This window comes from Aotus nancymaae, unplaced genomic scaffold (genome assembly GCF_030222135.1).
Source record: "Aotus nancymaae isolate 86718 unplaced genomic scaffold, 86718_ANA_hifiasm-v0.15.2.pri h1tg000076l, whole genome shotgun sequence".
Taxonomy (NCBI): Eukaryota; Metazoa; Chordata; class Mammalia; order Primates; family Aotidae; genus Aotus; species Aotus nancymaae.
The window spans coordinates 4,801,386-4,821,252 of record NW_026988491.1 but is presented as its reverse complement, the minus strand read 5'-3'; the positions used below and the strand labels follow the sequence as shown (position 1 = coordinate 4,821,252).

At 38.1% G+C, this 19,867-nt stretch overlaps 1 protein-coding gene across 7 annotated transcripts in view; it reads right to left on the bottom strand.

Annotated features, from left to right (window-relative positions):
• The window catches only part of MTMR3 (myotubularin related protein 3), a 250,652-nt gene that overhangs the window by 81,163 nt on the left and 149,622 nt on the right, over positions 1-19,867 (bottom strand). The window lies entirely within an intron of this gene.

Here is a 19,867-nt window from a genome sequence, read left to right as displayed (position 1 = left end):
CAGAGCAAAGTAGCTTGCAAAACTTTAAAATGCAACAGAAATAAGAAAAAGAATGGCACCTTGTTTCCAAAAGTCAGGCTGCCACTGCATGCCAAGCTACATATGTCCTAAGAATAACAGAATTCGTTTGCAAGTCCACAAATACTATCCTCCTCCAAATCAATTTGATCTCTACCTACTTCCTGTCTTCTTGTGGAGGTAGAAAAAAGACAAAAGTCAAAGTCTGCATTTTTCCCCTACTATGATCAAAAACATGACTTCAAGTGAGGATACTCAGTCTAGAATAAAACATCACAAAATTGATATGTAAGTTAGAAGGAAATAAAAGTTAATTCTTCCCTAAAACAATGGCAAGTTCTTGAGATAATAAGAGTAGTGAAAGGTAAGTATTAGATTGGTGCAAAATGTAATTGCACCAACCTAAAATATATTAAGATCTCAAAAGGAACCATCAAACACTGTTCTCACTCTTCTGGACGCTAAGACCCCTCTAGCTCTTGCATTAATAAGTTGTCCACACGGAGGCCGGACGAAGTGGCTCATGCCTGTAATACCAGCACTTTAGGAGGCCAAGGCAGGAGGATCACCTGAGCTCGCAAGTTCAAGACCAGCCTGGGCAACATGGCAAAACCCCTCCTACAAAAAAAAAAAAAAATTAGCCAGGCATGGTGGTACATACCTGAGTCCCAGCTACTTGGGTAGCTGAGGTGGGAGGATGGCTTGGGCCCAGGAGGCAGAGTTTGCAATGAGCCAAGAACGTGCCACTACAATCCAGCCTAGGCAATAGAAAAAAATAGATCATGCCACTACAACCCAGACCCTGCCTCAGGAAAAATAAAAGCTGTCCACACGGAGGAGGTGGCATGGGGAGGAGGGGATGGAGGTGGGGAAGCAAAATGCCTAATCTAAAAGTCTATCATTTTCTGAACCTGTAAGAGCTTCATTTTGCTATATGAGACATAACAAAATAATCCTTTAAGTCCTATGATACAGATTCAAAGTAAAAGACCTGGAACAGTCATCCCACACTAATTCCTTCCTTTCCCGACAAGCTCACCTTACCCAACACACTTCCTCCAAAAACTCTTCAGCTAAAATTTCTATGAACTTATAAACTTACATACTGAAAGAGTGGCAAAGGTAGACAAGAAAAATACACACATCATGTGGACCAAGGTGTCAAGGAAGGGTCAACATATACAAAAACTAACATCATTCAAGGAAGAAAACACTGTTTTTGTTTTCTTTTTAAGAGATGGTGTCTCACTGTTGCCCACACTGGGGTACAGTGGCACAATCGTAGCTCACTGCAACCTCAGACTCCTGAGGCTCAAGGGATCCTCCTACCATGGCCTCCCAAGTAGCTAGGATTACAGGCACCTACCACCATGCCTGGCTAATTTTTTAAAATTTTTGTAGAGATGGTGTCTCCCCATGTTTCCCAGGCTGATCATGAACTCCTGGCCTCAAACGATCCTCCTGCCCCGCCTCCTGAAGTGCTGGGATTAAAAGCATGAGCCACGGCACCCAGTCCTAAGAGGCAAAAAGGTGATTATTTTCATGTAAAGTTTTTGTGCTAAGAAATGTATCAAAAACCTCTTGCTGGGCATGATGACACCGGCTGTAGCCCCAGCTATTTGGGAGGCTGAAGCAGGAGGCTCACTTAAGTGCAGGAGATCAAATCCAGCTTGTGCAACATAGTGAGCTCTCATCTTGCAAGAAAAAACAAACCAAAAACACCTCTGGCTGGGCACCGTGGCTCACACCTGTAATCCCAGCACCGGAAGGCCGGGGCAGGCAGATTGCCTGAGGTGGGGAGTTTGAGACCAGCCTGACCAACATGGTGAAACCCCGCCTCTACTAAATATACAAAAATTAGCTGGGCATGTTGGCGGGCACCTGTGGTCCCAGCTACTTGGGAGGTTGAGACAGGAGAATCACTTGAACCCAGGAGGAGGAGGCTGCAGTGGGCCAAGACCAGGCCATTGCACTCCAGTCTGAGCAACAAGAGCAAAACTCCATCTCAAAACAACAACAACAAATCTCTGTTTAGTTATTGTTTGGCGAGTACAGGAATTTTGTTTGGGATGATGAAAACATTCTGGAAATAGTGCTGATTATACAACACTGTGAATATACCTTATGTCACTGAATTGTACATTTAAAAATGGTTACGATGATAATTTTATGTTATATGTATTTTCCCACAATTTTTTTTGTTTTAAAAATCTCTACTTATCAAAAGACACCATTAAGAAAACAAAAAGGAAAGTCATGTAGGAGAAGTATTCTCAAATCAGTCATCAGGGAGATACAAAATGAAAGCCACAATGAGATATCCTTTTACATCCACTGGAATAACTAAAATTAAAGAAATTGGTAAGAGCAAACGTTGGTGAGGATATCGAGTAACTGGAATTCATACATGGCTCATAAAGTGTAAAATGGCATTACCACTTTGGAGGAAAGTTTGCCAACTGCTTATGAGGTTAAGCATACATTAATCCTATAACCCAACAACTCTATTCCTGGGTATTAACCCAAGAGAAATGAAAGCACATAATCACAATAAGGTTTGGACAGAGATGTTCACAGCAACTTTACTCATAATAACCCCAAACTGGAAACAACCCCAACTATTCAGTAAGTGATAAGATAAACAAATTGTGGTATATTTCTATAATGGACTGCCATACTCAGCAATAAAACTCAACAAACTACTTACTGATACAACAATATGGACAAGTCTCAAAAGCATTATGTTGACTCAAAGCAACAAGTTAGAAAAGAATACTGTATGATTCCATTTACATGAAGTTCAAGGACAAAACTAATTTTTAGTGATAGGAAACAGAATAGTAGTTTGGGTTAGGGGAGAGGAAGACTAACCAGAAGTGAGGCATAAAGGAACTTTCTCATGTGATGTGAAAGTTCTATACCATGACTGAGGCAGTGGCTGCACTGCTGTAAACATTTATTAAAACTCAAACTGCACACTTGCATCTGTGCATTTCACCATGTAAAATCTATTTTAACTTTTAAAATCCTACAATAGTATCCCGAAGAGGCTCTAACACTGATCCAAAAGCAGTGGTGCAGTATCTCTAGAAAAGATCATAAAATCAAAATCTTATGCACTTGTCTCCCAAGGTCATCAGTGTTATCTTTTTCAAATCTTTTTCTTAAGGCATGCATATGAACTCCTGATCTCTCTTAAAACCAAAGGGTTAAGTATTTATAGGGTACCAATCTTTTCAACCTCAGCAAAGTCTGAGGTTCCTGGAAAGTACTAAAATGTCCATAAATATAATTAGCCTCCAAGGAGATCAAGTCCATGATATGATCAAGGACATGTGGTTTATTATGGCATTAGTCAATCACCTGGCACCTCTTGACAAGGAAACTGTTCAACCACTTGTTAGTCTATTGGCAATAAGTAACAGTTTTTTTGAAAAGGTGGGGCAGGAGAAGAAAAGATGGACCTTAAAGAATGTTCCAATTTTTCCTACTCAGGAGGAAAAAATTCTAGTTTCAACTCCCATCAAACTTCTTAAAAGTACAGTCATACTCCTTCTTATCAACAAGTTATAGCTGCTATCTGAAAGTCCATACCGTCTATGGCCATACCACCCTGAACGCTCCCAATCTTGTCTGAAAATCCACACCAATTATTGTACTTACTGCATAAAACAGCCAAGTAATACCTTCATATACATAGAAAGTCACTAATATCTATCTTGAAGTTTAAGCAATTTCACTAAAACATTATACCTCCAGAAGTCATGCTCAATTTCACTCACTGGGAAAACAAGCATATGGCTTTTGCTAAAAGTAGTTCTAGCCAAACTCAATGATTATGGCTGAAAGGTTTTTAGGATTATCTCAAGAGTGAGATAAGCAAAAAGCTTAAAATTAACAACTCGGGAATAATTTGAAAAGTCTATCTCTACAAGACTTCAATGTCTGAAAATAAAACTATCAGCTCCAATAATGTCCCTTTCCCATCTTGTGGACCCACAGTGATTTACATTTTTATTTTATTTAAACCTATAATAAAAACAGTTTGAACCATGACACTCCATGAAGCAGGTTGGTGCTTCTATATTTATGTGTTTCTTTAGCCAAAGCATGGAATATTCAGGAAGATTCCAGGGAAACAGTGAAGATTTCTCAAAATTGTGGTGCCACCCATTTCTACAACCAAATATGGGTGTTCCTGGAACTGCATGGTGCTGGTGGGTATGTGATTTAGTATGTTAATGAGCATATGACGTCCTAGTTCGTGAAACGTAGGTCAAATCCAGTGCCATGCTGGATCAGTCTTAGCCAGCATGGCCCACACCCTGGTTTTTCAAGGTCTTGTCAGTCCCTGGTTTATGCAGCTATTTCAACAGTTTCCTTTACGCTAGTCATGTAAAACTGCTGCCTGGAATTTTCTGTTCTCCTGCAACCACCCTGTATTATTCCTGTCTCGAACCTACTGAAGCATCAACTCAGTACAAAGTGATGCCAAATTAGGAACCAACAACTAAAAAAACAGGATTGTGAACGTCTGTTCCATCATTTAATTACTTCTAATCTTCCTACACAATTTATGAAATGCATTTTGGGTTTCTGTTGGTTTTCTAAATTTATTTCTCTCGGGAGCATGTGATTCAAGTTGCCCTGTCTCAAGAATTATATGTAATGCTACTATTTACCAAGTTTTATATTCTAAAAACTAGTGTTTGATAAAACAAATCAAGATTGGGTGTGGTGGCACGTACCTATAGTCACAGCTACTCGGGAGTCTGAGGCAGGAGGATCACTTAACCACAGGAGCCCAAGCCTGTAGTAAGCTATGATTATGCTGCTTGCACTACATCCTGGGCAACAGAGCAAGAACCTGACTCAAAAAAAAAAGAATGGAATAGCTCCCAAGCCTCAAAACTGCTGTGACCAAAGGTCGACAGTGTATGGTTTAAAAAAAAAAAAAAAAGAAGTCTCCAGAAGAGGATGCCTTGGCACCCATGGCACTCGAACAACGACTTTTATAGCCATTTAAAGGGTCAGTATTCTCCAAAGAAATAAGATTCAGTCCTACTTATAAGGATCTTAAAGCTGCAAATCCAAATAAGTACAAGAAGCTTAACATTACTAGATATGACTAGAAAGATAACACAGAAAACAAAATAATATATAATAACAAAAGCTTAATTCAGTATTAAGAAGTATCTTAGTTTTTTCAGCTATAGAATGGGGGTGCCTGACAAAAAATTTAAGAAAAGGGGGTAAAATATAAGCCTTTAAATCCAAAAATCAGATTAAATTCTGCAGGATCAAATTCTCCTTTTAGCCAGTCAGAAATATGAAAAAAACATAACCATCTTAAATGCTTAGCATGAGGATGTATTTTTTAATACTACTATTTTATATTCTACTCAAAATTAATACACTTAGAAAACTGAAGCAAGTCTTTGGGAACACGAGAAAATACAGAGAATTTACAAAAGCAAATTGCTATTGAACTGAAAATGTGCTGTCACTAAATAATGTTCTACTACAGGCTACCTCTATTAAATGGTTTCATTAAAGCCACTGGCATTTTCAAGAAGTTAACAAAGTAAGAAATCTATTCATTCTAAAGCTGAATAAACACTTATTAAATATCTTCCAGTCAAGCACTGCTTTCTACCTACTCAGAGTTCCTTTATTTCAGCATTGAAACAAGCTAATCTAACCAGAGAGAATCAAGAAATCAGGTTTTCCATTAAATTCTTCAGGCTCACCATCCTCAGAGCTGGCATCTAATACAGGAAAAAGCTCCAGGGCAGGAAGGAAGTCTACTTGCCCTGCATTACTGAGCTGTAAGTTTATGTTGTTATGGGCACCAGCACAATAGAGCGAATATAAGAATAAGGAAGCAAAAAGCTGGCCGGATAAGACAATCTGGTCCATGTGATCAGTTTATTAATGAGACTGCAACTACCTCAAAGTTCCCAAGCATAACCAAATAATCTGACTTCCCCCCAAAAATTTATGGGGTTAGAGTTCAGTACTATAAAAATACTAGGTATGTTAAGGAATATTGTATTCTTAAGCCTAATCTTGGTCTACATTACAACTGTAGGCTACAGAATAGAAAAAGATGAAAACCTAAGAGAGCAGAATGGATAGTTGGTTTTGTCTCCATCTTCTAAACTTGTCCCCTAAAAGTGGGCACGAAGAGAAGAGATTATTCAACCAGACAGTAAACCTCATCAAATATGCAAATTATTTTGTAAAGGTCAGGATTAAAGATTAGATCACCTGCTTTCCTTCCTTTATTCTAATCCCCACAATTTGTGGCAGCGTTACTTCTATTCTTTACCTCTTTGACCTAGTGGAGATATATGATTCTCGTTTTACTCTGCCATATCATTTCAGTTTCTGCTGTTTTAAACAAGGCTTTCAAAAGGACTACTACTGCTTAAGGTAAGAAATAAAAATGTACACTAACACTTTTAAAATGTTAGTTTTTAACACATTCTTTTTTTTTTTTTTTTTTTTTTTTTGGAGACAGAGTCTTGCTCAGTAGCCAGGCTGGAGTGCAATGGCGCGACCTTGGCTCACTGCAACCTCTGCCTCCCGGGTTCAAGAGATTCTCCTCAGCCTCTCGAGTAGCTGGGACTACAGGCGCACACCACCATGCCCAGCTAATTTTTGTATTTTTAGTAGAGATGGAGTTTCACCATGTTGGCCAGGATGGTCTCAATCTCTTGACCTCGTGATCCGCCCACCTCGGCCTCCCAAAGTGCTGGGATTACAGGCATGAGCCACCATGCCCGGCTTTAACACATTCTTTTTTTTTTTTTTTTTTTTTTTTGAGACGGAGTTTCGCTTTTGTTACCCAGGCTGGAGTGTAATGGCGCTATCTCGGCTCACCGCAACCTCCGCCTCCTGGGTTCAGGCAATTCTCCTGCCTCAGCCTCCTGAGTAGCTGGGATTACAGGCACGCGCCACCATGCCCAGCTAATTTTTTGTATTTTTAGTAGAGACGGGGTTTCACCATGTTGACCAGGATGGTCTCGATTTCATGACCTCGTGATCCACCCGCCTCGGCCTCCCAAAGTGCTGGGATTACAGGCTTGAGCCACCGCGCCCGGCCTTTAACACATTCTTACACAGCTTTAAAGTCAGCCTGACCTTGCCTCAAAACCCAGTTCAGCCATCTAGTAGTTCTGCAATCTTGAGCCACTCACTTTTTCTTTCTCATGCTTCTACCCCCAATGGTATCTTATAGTGTTACTGTTGAGGATTAAGTGAGCTAATAAACAGAAACACTTCAAACTGTACATGCCATTTAATAATCACATACATATTAGCTCTACCACTAATGTCCTGTTGCAAGTCGATCAATAACCAGAGTACAAGCTGTTTTTACCTCTCAAAAGAAATAGAATTGTCTCCCCTGACAAAACAATCTCATGGGTTTATTGAAGAACAAACCAATACACAACTTAAAAGCTCTTAAAACATCTCTATTACAGAAGTATCCATTTCTTAGTTCACAAGACACCTATAGTTAAAATACACTACACACAAAGCTCTACCTAAATACTGTAATGGAAAAATATATTCTCAATAAAAGTAGATTACTTTGTGAAGCACAACCAAACTCTGAATAAATGCCATTATTTTCATACTTTAAAGCTACTGTTTACTGAACTGTATGCCAACCACTGGGCTATGTACTTTTTATGCATTATCTCATTTAATCTTCATAGTTGCTGAAGTAGGTACCACTTAACAGTGAGGACTTCAAGGTTCCCAAGGATTCAGTAACTTGCCCAAGACCAAAGCTAGTATGTTTCCAGATTCTAATACAACAGAGTAGGATGAACAACTCACCATGATGTGACAAGATCAACTTGCATGCCCTAGTTTTCCCCTTAAGTAGAAGCTTTTCAAATTCTCCAAATATTACAATCTATAATAACATTTAAAAACTTAGATATTAAGGAAAAGAGACTACCATTAGTGTAGATTTTTATATTAAAATGCGAGTATAACAAGAGAAAAATGCCAGAAATTACATCAACAAGAGAAAAATTTGGTTCTAGAACAGCCAAATGGGATACCACCTTCTTCAAGTAATCTAATACACCTAGTTGCTCATTTGATTAGATGTGTGCTAACACCTTTAATGTCCAGAGTTTAATTTTCAAAAGCAAATTTATTCACTTCCATAGATATTATACATAATATAAACATGTTTTTATCCATAAAACAACTACCCTAAAAACATGTACTATTATAGGGAAGTAAGTAGAAGAATACATATGGCCGGACAAGCCCAAGTGCATCATCTCATTGAGAGGTGGTAAGGAAAGCAAAACTAAAAATACCTACTTTAGCTGGGCACAATGGTGCACACCTGTAGTCCCAGCTACTTGGGAGGCTAAGGCAGGACGATGGCTTGAGTCCAGGAGTACAAGGCCGGACTGGGCAACACAGTGAGACCCAGTCTCTTTAAAAAAAAAAAAAAAAAAAAAAAAAAAAGAAAAAAACCCACAGAACTGCTCTATTGGGTTTATACCATTATCTTTATGTGCAAAGAACAAGACTACCACTGATGACTAAAGTCTGATTAGTACCTCTTGGTTCAAAAATTATGTGAAGATAATGGAAGAGGGTACACCTGGTGACACTCACCCAGTGAAATGCAAATGAAGTCAGCAAGATGCATTTTAATTCTCAAATTTCAAAGTAACTTGACCAATAGCAAAATAAGCTACATTTGCATTTAGTTAAGAAGAGTAAAAATATACTAAAAATTCTGATGATATACAAATCTGAGATAGTATGTGAAGTATTTTGCAAACTGTGAGGTGTATCCAAGAACTTGGGATGTAAAAGTATCCTTAAAATTAATCTATAAAAACCCATGAAAGATTATCTGTGGTTATATAAAATAATGTCCTTCAGGTTTTTGGCCTGGATTTAAAAAAAAAAAGAAAGATAATGTCCTTATTCTCAAGAAATAAACTCTCAAGTATTCAGAGGCAAAGGAGCACAGTGCTTCCAACTTATTGTCAAATGATTCAGGGAAAAAATATAGAGAAAGGGAGAAATAAAGCACATGAAACAAAATGTAAACAATTGGTGAGTTCCTTTTATTATAACTATTATTATTTTCAAATTATAACACAGCTAAGTTAGTTTTTAAAATCTGAAACAAATATGACAGGGATAAATACTTGTTAAATTAGGTTGTAGGTACATGAACATTCACTGCACCACTTCACTATTCTTTTGCTTTTTCATTATTTTCCTTAAGGTAAAATGCAAATTAAAAAAAAAAAAAAAAAGTTGTACTCTAGTCCCAGGTAAAGTATATTCTGATTATGAGGAATGCTGCATAAGACTATCTTTGAATGAAGCTATTAATCATCTGTATCATAATTAGTCTTGATCACTTCCGTGCCTTGCCGGCAACCTTTGATTGTAACTTTACCAGTAAGTTAGTTATACCAATTTAGTGCTCTGTTAAATTCCCAACCAAAAAAGGAACATTTGGAAAGAACTTTTCCTATGAAACTAACAATAAAAACAAAAGCATTCTGGTGACAGACGACAAAACAGTGATTATCTCAGTATGTACTGATGAGAAAGGATAGAAGGAAACCTTAGTAGGGAGGGAGCTATAAATGTTCTGTATATTAATATGGGTATAGTTACATGGGTCTAGACATATGTAAAAAGCTGCCAGGCTTTCATTTAGGGTTACTATACCTTATATGTATATTATGTCTCAATTTTTTTAAATTAAGAGAACAAAAAAGAAGCACATAGAGAACAAAGAACTTACTAGTCCAAACCAAAAATCTGCAATGTAATAGACTGAAATAGATTACAATAGCATCCAGATTTATAACCAGTTCTTATAAACCTGGTCAACATAAGTCTATCTCTTGAGATGGGAATTTTTTCAAAAGAATAAGCCGGGCACAGTGGCTCACTGTAATCCCAGCACTTTGGGAGGCTGAGGCGGGTAGATCACCTGAGGTCAGGAGTTCGAGACCAGCCTGGCCAACGTGGTAAAACGCAGTCTCTACTAATAAAAATTAGCTGGGTGTGTTGGCAGGCACCTGTAATCCCAGCTACTGGGAAGGCCGAGGCAGGAGAATCGCATGAACCTGGGAGGCAGAGGTTGCAGGGAGCTGAGATGGCACCATTGCACTCCATCCTGGGTGACAAAAGCAAAACTCTCTCTCAAAAAAAAAAAGAGTAAACCATTCCAGAATTTTGAGTAGAAGGTGTACAGTGAGATCAACGCACGTGTGTAAAGAATAATAAAGAGTTGGCTGTCAGGAGTTCCTACCAAATAACATGAAATCTTGATAATCTGTAACATTGCTATCTTATAAAAAAAAAAAAAAAGGGCTAGAAATCAAGTTAGACATACTCCTTCCCTCCAATGGTCTTAATCTGCTTTGGAAAAAAAAAGGATTCTCTCTCCCCTTCTGGGAGGACTATGGGAATAGAAAATTATTTTTTTAAAACATAGTTTTGGCAAAAACTAAATACTGTATCACTTTGGATGTTGTCCTTTGTTCAAGCAATATATGTACGTACAGGACAATCAAAAATCATTGTATGTAATGGTTAACAGTACCATGAAACTAACATTCAAAAGTCAAGTATGGAAACAGATAGGGGTAGATCAACTGCTATCTTCCTTCCACTGGGCTGTATCTCATTTCAGAGATTCGAGTACTGTTAACCTTGTTATGTCAGTATTTCCATTGCAGAATTTAACACAAATTTTTTTAACTTATTAGTGAAATAAAGTGGCCAAATCAATTCACAAACAACATTCAACTCCAGAGAAATTCAAGATTTTTAAACCAACTATTCTTAAAGTTAGGTCTTTTTAAGGTCATTTTCTTTTGAGACAGGGTCTCACACTCTGACACCCAGGCTGCAGTGCAGTGGTGTGATTATGGCTCACTGTGGCCTCCACCTTCTAGGTTCAAGTGATCCTTCCACCTCAGCCTCCTGAGTAGCTGGGACTATTCATTCACATGTACCACCATGACTGACTTTTTTTTTTTTTTTTTTTTTTTTTGTAGAGACAGGTCTATTTTGCCCAGGCTGGTCTCAAACTCCTGGGCTTAAGCAATCCTCTTGCCCGAGTTTCCCAAAATGCTGGGATTACAAGCATGAGCCACGATACCCGGTCATAAATTCATATTTTTTTTATTTCAAGACAGGGTCTCACTCTGTCATCCAAGCCAGAGTGTAGTGGCGCAATCACAGCTCACCACAGTCTACACCTTCCTGGCTCAAATGATCCTCCCATTTCAGCCTCCCAAGTAGCTGGGACTACACACATGTGCCACTAAGCTCAATTAATTTTTTGTAGAGATAGGGTTTCACCATGTTGCCCAGGCTGGTCTCAAACTCCCGGGCAATCCTCCCACCTCAGCCTCTCAAAGTGCTAAGATTACAGGCATGAGCCACAGCACCAGGCCAAGTTCATATTCTTAATGTGAATATAATGGTAAGCTTGGAAGCCTACATAAAAGATCTGGGAATGACCATTTATATTAAATTCTACAAGAGGCAAAACTAATCTATAGTGACAGAGATATGATCAGTGGTTCACTGAGCAGTAGAGAGAATTAATGGCCAAAGGGCACCTCCAGGTGGCCATTCTTTTTGCAGTAATGGAAATATTCTCTATCTTAATCGGGTGGTGATTTTATAACTATATTTATTTTCCAAAATATACCAAGTGAATTCTGTTGCATACAAATTTACCTTAATAAACTGACTCTCAAAAGCAAAAATATTATACAACCACACTTCTAAGGCTTTAAAAATTATCTGGAAATCAAATAGTATGAAAGAAATTCACTGAAATTGATTTAATTGAAAGACAAAAATTGAGAGGTTGTGTCTGGAACCCAATCTATGTGCAGTCCACAATTACTAGAGCTCTTACCTGCTGTTCTCTCCATACACCACTCATACCTCTCAACCACCTGCCCAATGCTATAAACAGTTCAGTCAAACTTCAGACCTTCCCAGTAAGTGTTAGAATAATAACCTAAAAAGAGTTGCGCATTTCCATTAAAAAAAACTTTCCATATGGCGGGGCACAGTGGCTCACGCCTGTAATCCCAACACTTTGGGAGACTGAGACAGGCGGATGACAAGGTCAGGAGATCAAGACCATCCTGGCTAACATGGTGAAACTCTGTCTCTACTAAAAAGACAAAAAGATTAGCCAGGCATGGTGGCATGTGTCTGTAGTCCCAGCTACTCGGAAGGCTGAGGCAGGTGAATCGCCTGAACCCAGGAGGCAGCAGCTGGAGTGAGCTGAGATCGCATCACCGCACTCCAGCCTGGGTGACAGAGTGAGACTCTATCTCAAAAAACAAAAACAGACAAACAAAAAAACTTCTATAATTCATGAGAGAAAAAAATCTGAAACAAAAAAATTAAAAGAAATGCTAATGTTCAACAGACATAAGAAAACATCTCAACTTTATAAATAATCAGAAAAATGCAAATTAAGACAATAAAGATAATTGTTTTCCATCAAAAAGATTGGCAGAAAAGTAAGATATTGCTTAATTTCAAGTACTGGCACTCATAGAAAAATTAGTATTTTTTTTGTTTTTGTTTTGTTTTGTTTGAGATGGAGTCTCGGTCTGCTGCCCAGGCTGGAGTGCTATGGTGCAATCTCGGCTCACTGCAACCTCTACCTACCGGGCTCAAGTGATTCTGCCTCAGCCTCCCGAGTAGCTGGAATTACAAGCACGTGCCACTGCGCCCAGCTAATTTCTGTATTCTTTAGTAGAGACGGGGTTTCACCATGTTGGCCAGGCTGGTCTTGAATTCCTGATCTCAGGTGATCCATCTGCCTTGGCCTCCCAAAGTGCTGGGATTACAGGCGTGAGCCACCGTGCCTGGCCCTAAATTGTATGCTTTAAAAGACTGAGTTTTATGGCCTATGAATTATAGCTCAACAAAGCTATTTTTTTTTTTTTTAAAGAAAACAAGTAAAAAGGTAAGTAATATTTTTACATTCTTACTCCTTGGTTCCTTCTTTTAAAAATGAGATTCACTCTTTTAAGAACCTCTGCAATTATCCACTACAACTACTCTTAATTTTAAATCAACTTAACTCCAAGGGTTAGGCTGTTTGCAAGCTACCAGTCCAATATATCCAGACAGAACATAGCACATACAAATTAACATTGACGTCGAAAAATTTAGGCTGGGAGCAGTAGCTCACACCTGTAATCTCAACACTTTGGGAGGTCCAGGCAGGAGGGCTGCTTGAGCCCAGGTGTTTTTTTTAATTAGCTACACATGGTGGCACACACCTGTAGTCTTAGCTACTGAGGAGTCTGAGGTGGGAAGATCGCTTCAGCCCAGAAGGCTGAGGCTGCAATGAGCCATGATCACATGACTACACTACATCCTGGGTTACAGAGACCGTGTCTCAAAAGAAAATGCCCAAAAGTGAATATAAATAGTCCAAAAATATTTATTAAACTTTAAGGATCACGTATCTTGTTGGGTATTTATCACTGTTCTATGACAGTAATTTCAACCTCTTGATGAGAAAAACTTTCTCAGCTAGCTTTTGCTTTCAATGTACATAAAATTGGACAGTTTAAACCACCACATACATGAGAAATCCATGATAAGAGAAAATGTCATTTAAAGTATATAGTTATGGTATGACAAATAAAAATATGCCTTGCTAATGAATTAAGAGATGAGACCTAGAGAAAATTTTTTCCCCCAGAAAAAAGGAAAAGAACAGAAAGCAAAAAAAATGAGGTAGCTTAATGACCCAATGACTGCTAAGAAAATTACAAAACCATGCAGTCATATGATATTTTCCCCAAAAACATTATGAGTGATAATTTTTTATTTCTGCCTTACACTAAAATGTCCCTTGTAGGGAGAACAAGAAATAAGAAACACGCTGGAGTGCAATGGCTCAGGCCTGTAATTCCATCTAGCACTTTGGGAGGCAGAGGCAGGAGGCTCACTTGAGGCCAGGAGTTAGAATTCAGCCTGCACAACAAAGTGAGATCTCAGTCATAAAAAAAAAATATGAAATAATACAATTCAGCAAACCATACAAATGGACAATCCTTTCTTTGTATTCTCAAAGGCAAATAATATTTTGTCCCTCTATCTTTTAGAATGCACAACCAGTAGTATCGTATTTCATTAAAATTTCCTTTACTCTTAACAAATGAGATGATACAAGACAGATTATGATAAAACCCGTGGTGAATCCAAAGTAAGTAGAAGACTATCCTAACTATTCTAAATATTTAATCCACTTGCCTCCAAAAAGCAACATATATTTAATACATGAGTAATTAATTCTTCAACTCGTATTCCTTTTCCTTCATAGTCTACTAACTGAGTAAGGACTAAGATCTTGTTCACTACTACATTCACAGAGGCTATAGCATAACAGTGACTAGTAAATAAGTGGCACTTAGTAAATATTTATCATATTAGTAAGCCTAAGTTCCACAAAGGAAAATGGCAAAGATATGAAGAAAGATGTTTCAAGGCAGAAGGACTGCTTCAGAGAGCTCCTATCAGCTATTAAAAAGAAAAATTAAAACATGCAAAATTAATTAGTACTTACGAAAGCTATTTTAAATCAGATGGCCAATTTACAGACGCCTGCTTAACACCATGGACTTATTTTTCAGTACAAGAAGAAAAGTGCTATTCAGCCATACATTGGAATGTTAGTGTAAGAAAGCACTATACATCTCTAAAGAAAGCTCTAAACAGTGCAAGTACAGATGACGCCCCCCTTACACTTCCCTTCCAGGTTCATCTCATGCCAGATAACATCAGCAGTTACTAATCCTTTCTAAATTAAACACTTTAACTCGCTACATTAGCAAAATGAGACATTTCATTATTTCAGAGGGGAAAATGCACTTTACAATTTCAAAATAAATTAGCAACTTCTCTGTATCAAGTGATTCCTTCACAGATATTCAAATCCCATTTAATATTTACTCATATGATCTTCAAGCTACACAAATCTTATCCATATATATCATGGACACAGTATGTCAATTTACATATAAATGACTTTTAACAAGTATAAAAGGAAACCAAAAGGTATTAAGTAAATGTACAATATTTTTATAAGCTTCTATTGTTTACCTAGTAACAATCACGGCAATAAAATGTGGAAAAACTATTTGTCCTCATTTGTCAATATTTAAATGCTGGCACTATTCCTTTGGTGATGCCAAATTTGGCACAAAGACTTGTTCCAGTGAAATAAACGTACTGGTGAACAATGAAGGCTCAAATTAGAAGGCAAGTGAACATTACACATTTTTAATTGCACATTATGATTATAAAGCACAGTACATATGTATTGCAACTTTTAATGCAAATCGCAGTGCAGTGTTTTGGCTTTTTTTTAAAGAGACGAAGTCTTCCCATGTTGCCCAGGCTGGCCTTGGGCCTTGAACTCCTGGGGTCAAGCAATCCTCCTGCCTCAGCACCCCGAATAGCAAGTAGCTGGGACTATAGGCATGAGCCACCTGGCTCCTCCAGTGCAATTTTTAAAAACCTTATACGAAGGATATTTTCTTGGGTGATCAGGGGAGGAGGAGGTAATATTACTAAGAATACAAAATCGAAGTCTGTAGTCCTAAACAATGACTCAACTAAAAACAGACACCTTTGGCTACAGACTTCTTTAAATGATAAATATAAAAATTTAATCCCTTGCACTCCAGCCTGGGTAACAGTGAAACTCTGTCTCAAAAAAAAAAAAAAAAGAAAAAATTTAATCCCTCCTTTATATGAAAAATAGCCATTTACAATCACTTTTCCTATTCTAATGTTAAAGCAGGTTTTTAAGAGCACAGTCCTCCTGTTTGAATTATTTCCACATTCTAGTAAATACCAGCTGGTGGGAGCCAGTACAGAATCTTTCGCTGAAGGTACTGGGATATTATAGAACAAGAACAGAATAATCCATAATTAATTCGTGACATTATATCTTAAAGCTCAAAATACTGCAGTTACAGGGGCCAGTGAGATAGTTCTGGCAATCAACTGTAGGCATTACGGAGCAATTGTAAAGCAGCAGACCCAGGGTACTGTTGGCAATCATGAAGGCTAAACATTTACTTACATAAAATCCTGTAATGAGCAATTAGAACATGTCTATCAGCTAAGCCAGGACAAATGCTGCAAACATTGTCCACAGAATACAACGTATTAATTTATGAAATAGGCTATAATAGCTTTTTTTCTTTTCTTTTTTGAGACGGAGTCTTGCTCTGTCACCAGGCTGGAATGCAATGGCGCAATCTCGGCTCACTGCAACCTCCGCCTCCTGGGTTCAAGCGATTCTTCTGCCTCCACCTCCCGAGTAGCTGGGACCACAGGCGCGTGCCACCACGCCGGGCTAATTTTTTTTGTATTTGTAGTAGAGATGGGGTTTCACTGTGTTGGCCAGGATGGTCTCGATATAATAGCTTTTATCATGCAAACCTTCTATTTATTTATAAAAAGTTAAACTAGTCCGACCATGATGGAGTAACATGAGACTAGCCCTTCCACCAAAACTACTAAGAAAACTGGACAAGATACATGAAACAAGCTTTTCTAGGATGCTGGGACAACAGACAGCACAGAATTGCAATCCCTGAGAGAAGACAAGCAAATTACCTGAGCCCTATGATTATCCAGGCTTTGTATTTTGAGGCACTTTCCGGACCCCAGCCAGCAAGGGAGAAACTGAGAATCTACGCAGGATGGAAACCCAATCAGCAACTTAAATAAGTGTCACAAGGGTAAAGCAGCTGAAATTTATAAGACACTATTACATCTTTACTAAACTAGCTGCATGTCCATTAGGTGAGATTTCACGAGGGTGGGCAAGGAACAATCATTGGGTAATAAGTAACTACTGGGAACTATAAACACAACTACCAGATTTTACACAGGCATTCTCCTTCAGACTAACCAGAGTAAAGAGACCTTATTAAACTCGGGGCATTCAGTTGAAACCTTATAAACATGGCTAACCTAGCCCTAAGGCAAAGGCTCCTCACTCCAAGCCCACCCTAACAAAGCTTTAAATAAAAAGCCTTGAAGAATTCACATAAATTTAAAAAATTTTCCTTTTCAAAAGATAATTGACTGCTTAAAGGAGATATAATAACATTGAATTATGCATTTTTTTTAACATATCCAAAAGTAAAATGTATAACAATAGCAAAAAGAACAGAAGATGGGAAAATGGAGACACATCACCATAGGGTTCTTATACATTAAGTGGTATATAATTTGAAGGTAGAACATGGTAAGTTAAAGGTACCTACTCCACTGTACAGTAGCCACAGAAAAAAATAAAACAAGTAAGTATATATCCACTAAAAGATGGGATAAGAGATGAAATATTACAAAATCCTTCATTTAAAAAATGACAGGAAAGAAAGAATAGATGGGATGAATAGAAAACAAATGGCAAAATGGTAGACTTAAATCTAACCATATAGATACTCAAACTCAGAGTAAATGGACCATTTAATAACAACAATTAAAAGGAGACTGTTGGCCAGTCACGGTGGCTCACACTTGTAATCCTAGTACTTTGGGAGGCCGAGGTGGGTGGATCACCTGAGATCAGGAGTTCGAGATCAGCTTTGCCAACACACTGAAACCCCTTCTCTACTAAATTTACAAAAATTAGCCAGGCACGGTGGAGAGCGCCTGTAATCCCAGCTACTCGGGAGGCTGAGGCAGAAGAATCACTTGCACCTGGGAGGCGGAGGTTGCAGTGAGGCGAGATCATGCCACTGCATTCCAGCCTGGGCAGCAGAGTGAGACTCTGTCTAAATAAATAAATGAATTAATTAATTAAAAAGGCTGTCAGCCTAAATAAAAATGCAAGACCTAACTATGCGCTAACTGTAAGAAAAGCATTGCAAATATATACACAGATTGACTGAAAGTAAAAGGATGGGAAAAAATACACTATACAAATATTATGGTAAGAAAGCTACAACAGTTATATTCATGTTAAAGTAGCCTAGGGGATGGCAAATAGTATCAACATAGAGTGGGACCAGTCATTATAAAAGACTGAATTTACTGAGAAGACATAACAATCCTAAATACGTATGTACCTAAAAACAGAACTTCAAAATATATGAGGCAAAACTGGTAGAACCAAATCTCTGTCTTTTCAAAGACACGAAACATTCACCACAATAGACCATGTGCCTTACCACAAATCTTAAATTCTGAAATGCTGAAAAAGACTGAAATCCTATAGAGTATGTTCTCTGACCACACGGAATTAAATTAGTAACAACAAAATATCTACAGGAAATTAAACATCACAATTTATAATCCATAGGCCAAAAAAGACATTAAAAGAGAAACTAGAAAATATTCAAACTGAATGGTAGTAAACAATATGTCATTTTGTGACCTGCAATTAAAGCACTGCTCAAAGGAAAACTCAGATATTCACAGTATAAACAAAAAGACAAGCCTACATTTACCTCCCTTATTTAATCTGAAGTGTTTCATAGACCTAAATGTCAAACAAAGCTATAAATTTCCAGAATAAAATTTAAGAAAATATTAGTGACCTTAGGTTTAGAGACAATTCCTTAGACAGCCTATAAAGGTCATTAACTCAAAATGGAAAAAAAAGCCGGGTGTGGTGGCTCACGCCTGTAATCCAAGCACTTTGGAGGCCAAGGCGGGCGGATCACCTGAGGTCGGGAGTTCAAGACCAGCCTAACCAACATGGTGAAACCCCGTCTTTAAAAAAAAAAAAAAAGAAAGAAAAAAAAATAGACTACATAAAAATTAAGTTTTTGCTCTCTGAAAAACACTGTTAAGAATGAAAGGCAAGCCACAAACTACAAGAACATATTTGCAAAACATGTAATCTTCAAAACCTGTTATAAAGGACTCATATTCAGAATACATAAAGAACTTACAATTTAACAATAAACAAAAAACAACCTAATATTTTTTTTTTTTTTTTTTTTTTTTTTTTTGAGACGGAGTTTCGCTCTCGTTACCCAGGCTGGAGTGCAATGGCGCGATCTCGGCTCACCGCAACCTCCGCCTCCTGGGTTCAGGCAATTCTCCTGCCTCAGCCTCCTGAGTAGCTGGGATTACAGGCACGCGCCACCATGCCCAGCTAATTTTTTTTTGTATTAGTAGAGACGGGGTTTCACAATGTTGACCAGGATGGTCTGGATCTCTTGACCTCGTGATCCACCCGCCTCGGCCTCCCAAAGTGCTGGGATTACAGGCGTGAGCCACCGCGCCCGGCCAATATTTTTAACGAGCAAAAGATTTGAACAGACACTTCACCAAAGATATATAAATGGCAAATAAGCACATGAAAAGATAATCATCATTAATCATCTGGAAATTACAAACTAAAACCATGATGATGTATCACTACAGACCCACTAGAATGATTTAAGTTAGTAAAACTGACAATAACAAACATCAACAAGGATTTGGAGCCCTGGAATTCTCATGCATCGCCAGTAGGAATGCAAAATAGGAAGTTTCCTTAAAAACTATAAACAGACTTACTCTACAATCCTGCAATTTCTACTCCTGAATTTTTAACCAAGAGAAATGAAAATATATGTCCATACAAAGATCTATGTTGCAAATATTGAGAGGAGCTTTATTCATAATAGCCAAAAACTGGGCCGGCGCAGTGGCTCACGCCTGTAATTCCAACACTTTGGGAGGCCCAAGAGGGCAGGTCAAGAGATCAAGACCATACTGGCTAACATGGTGAAACCCTGTCTCTACTAAAAATACAAAAAAATTA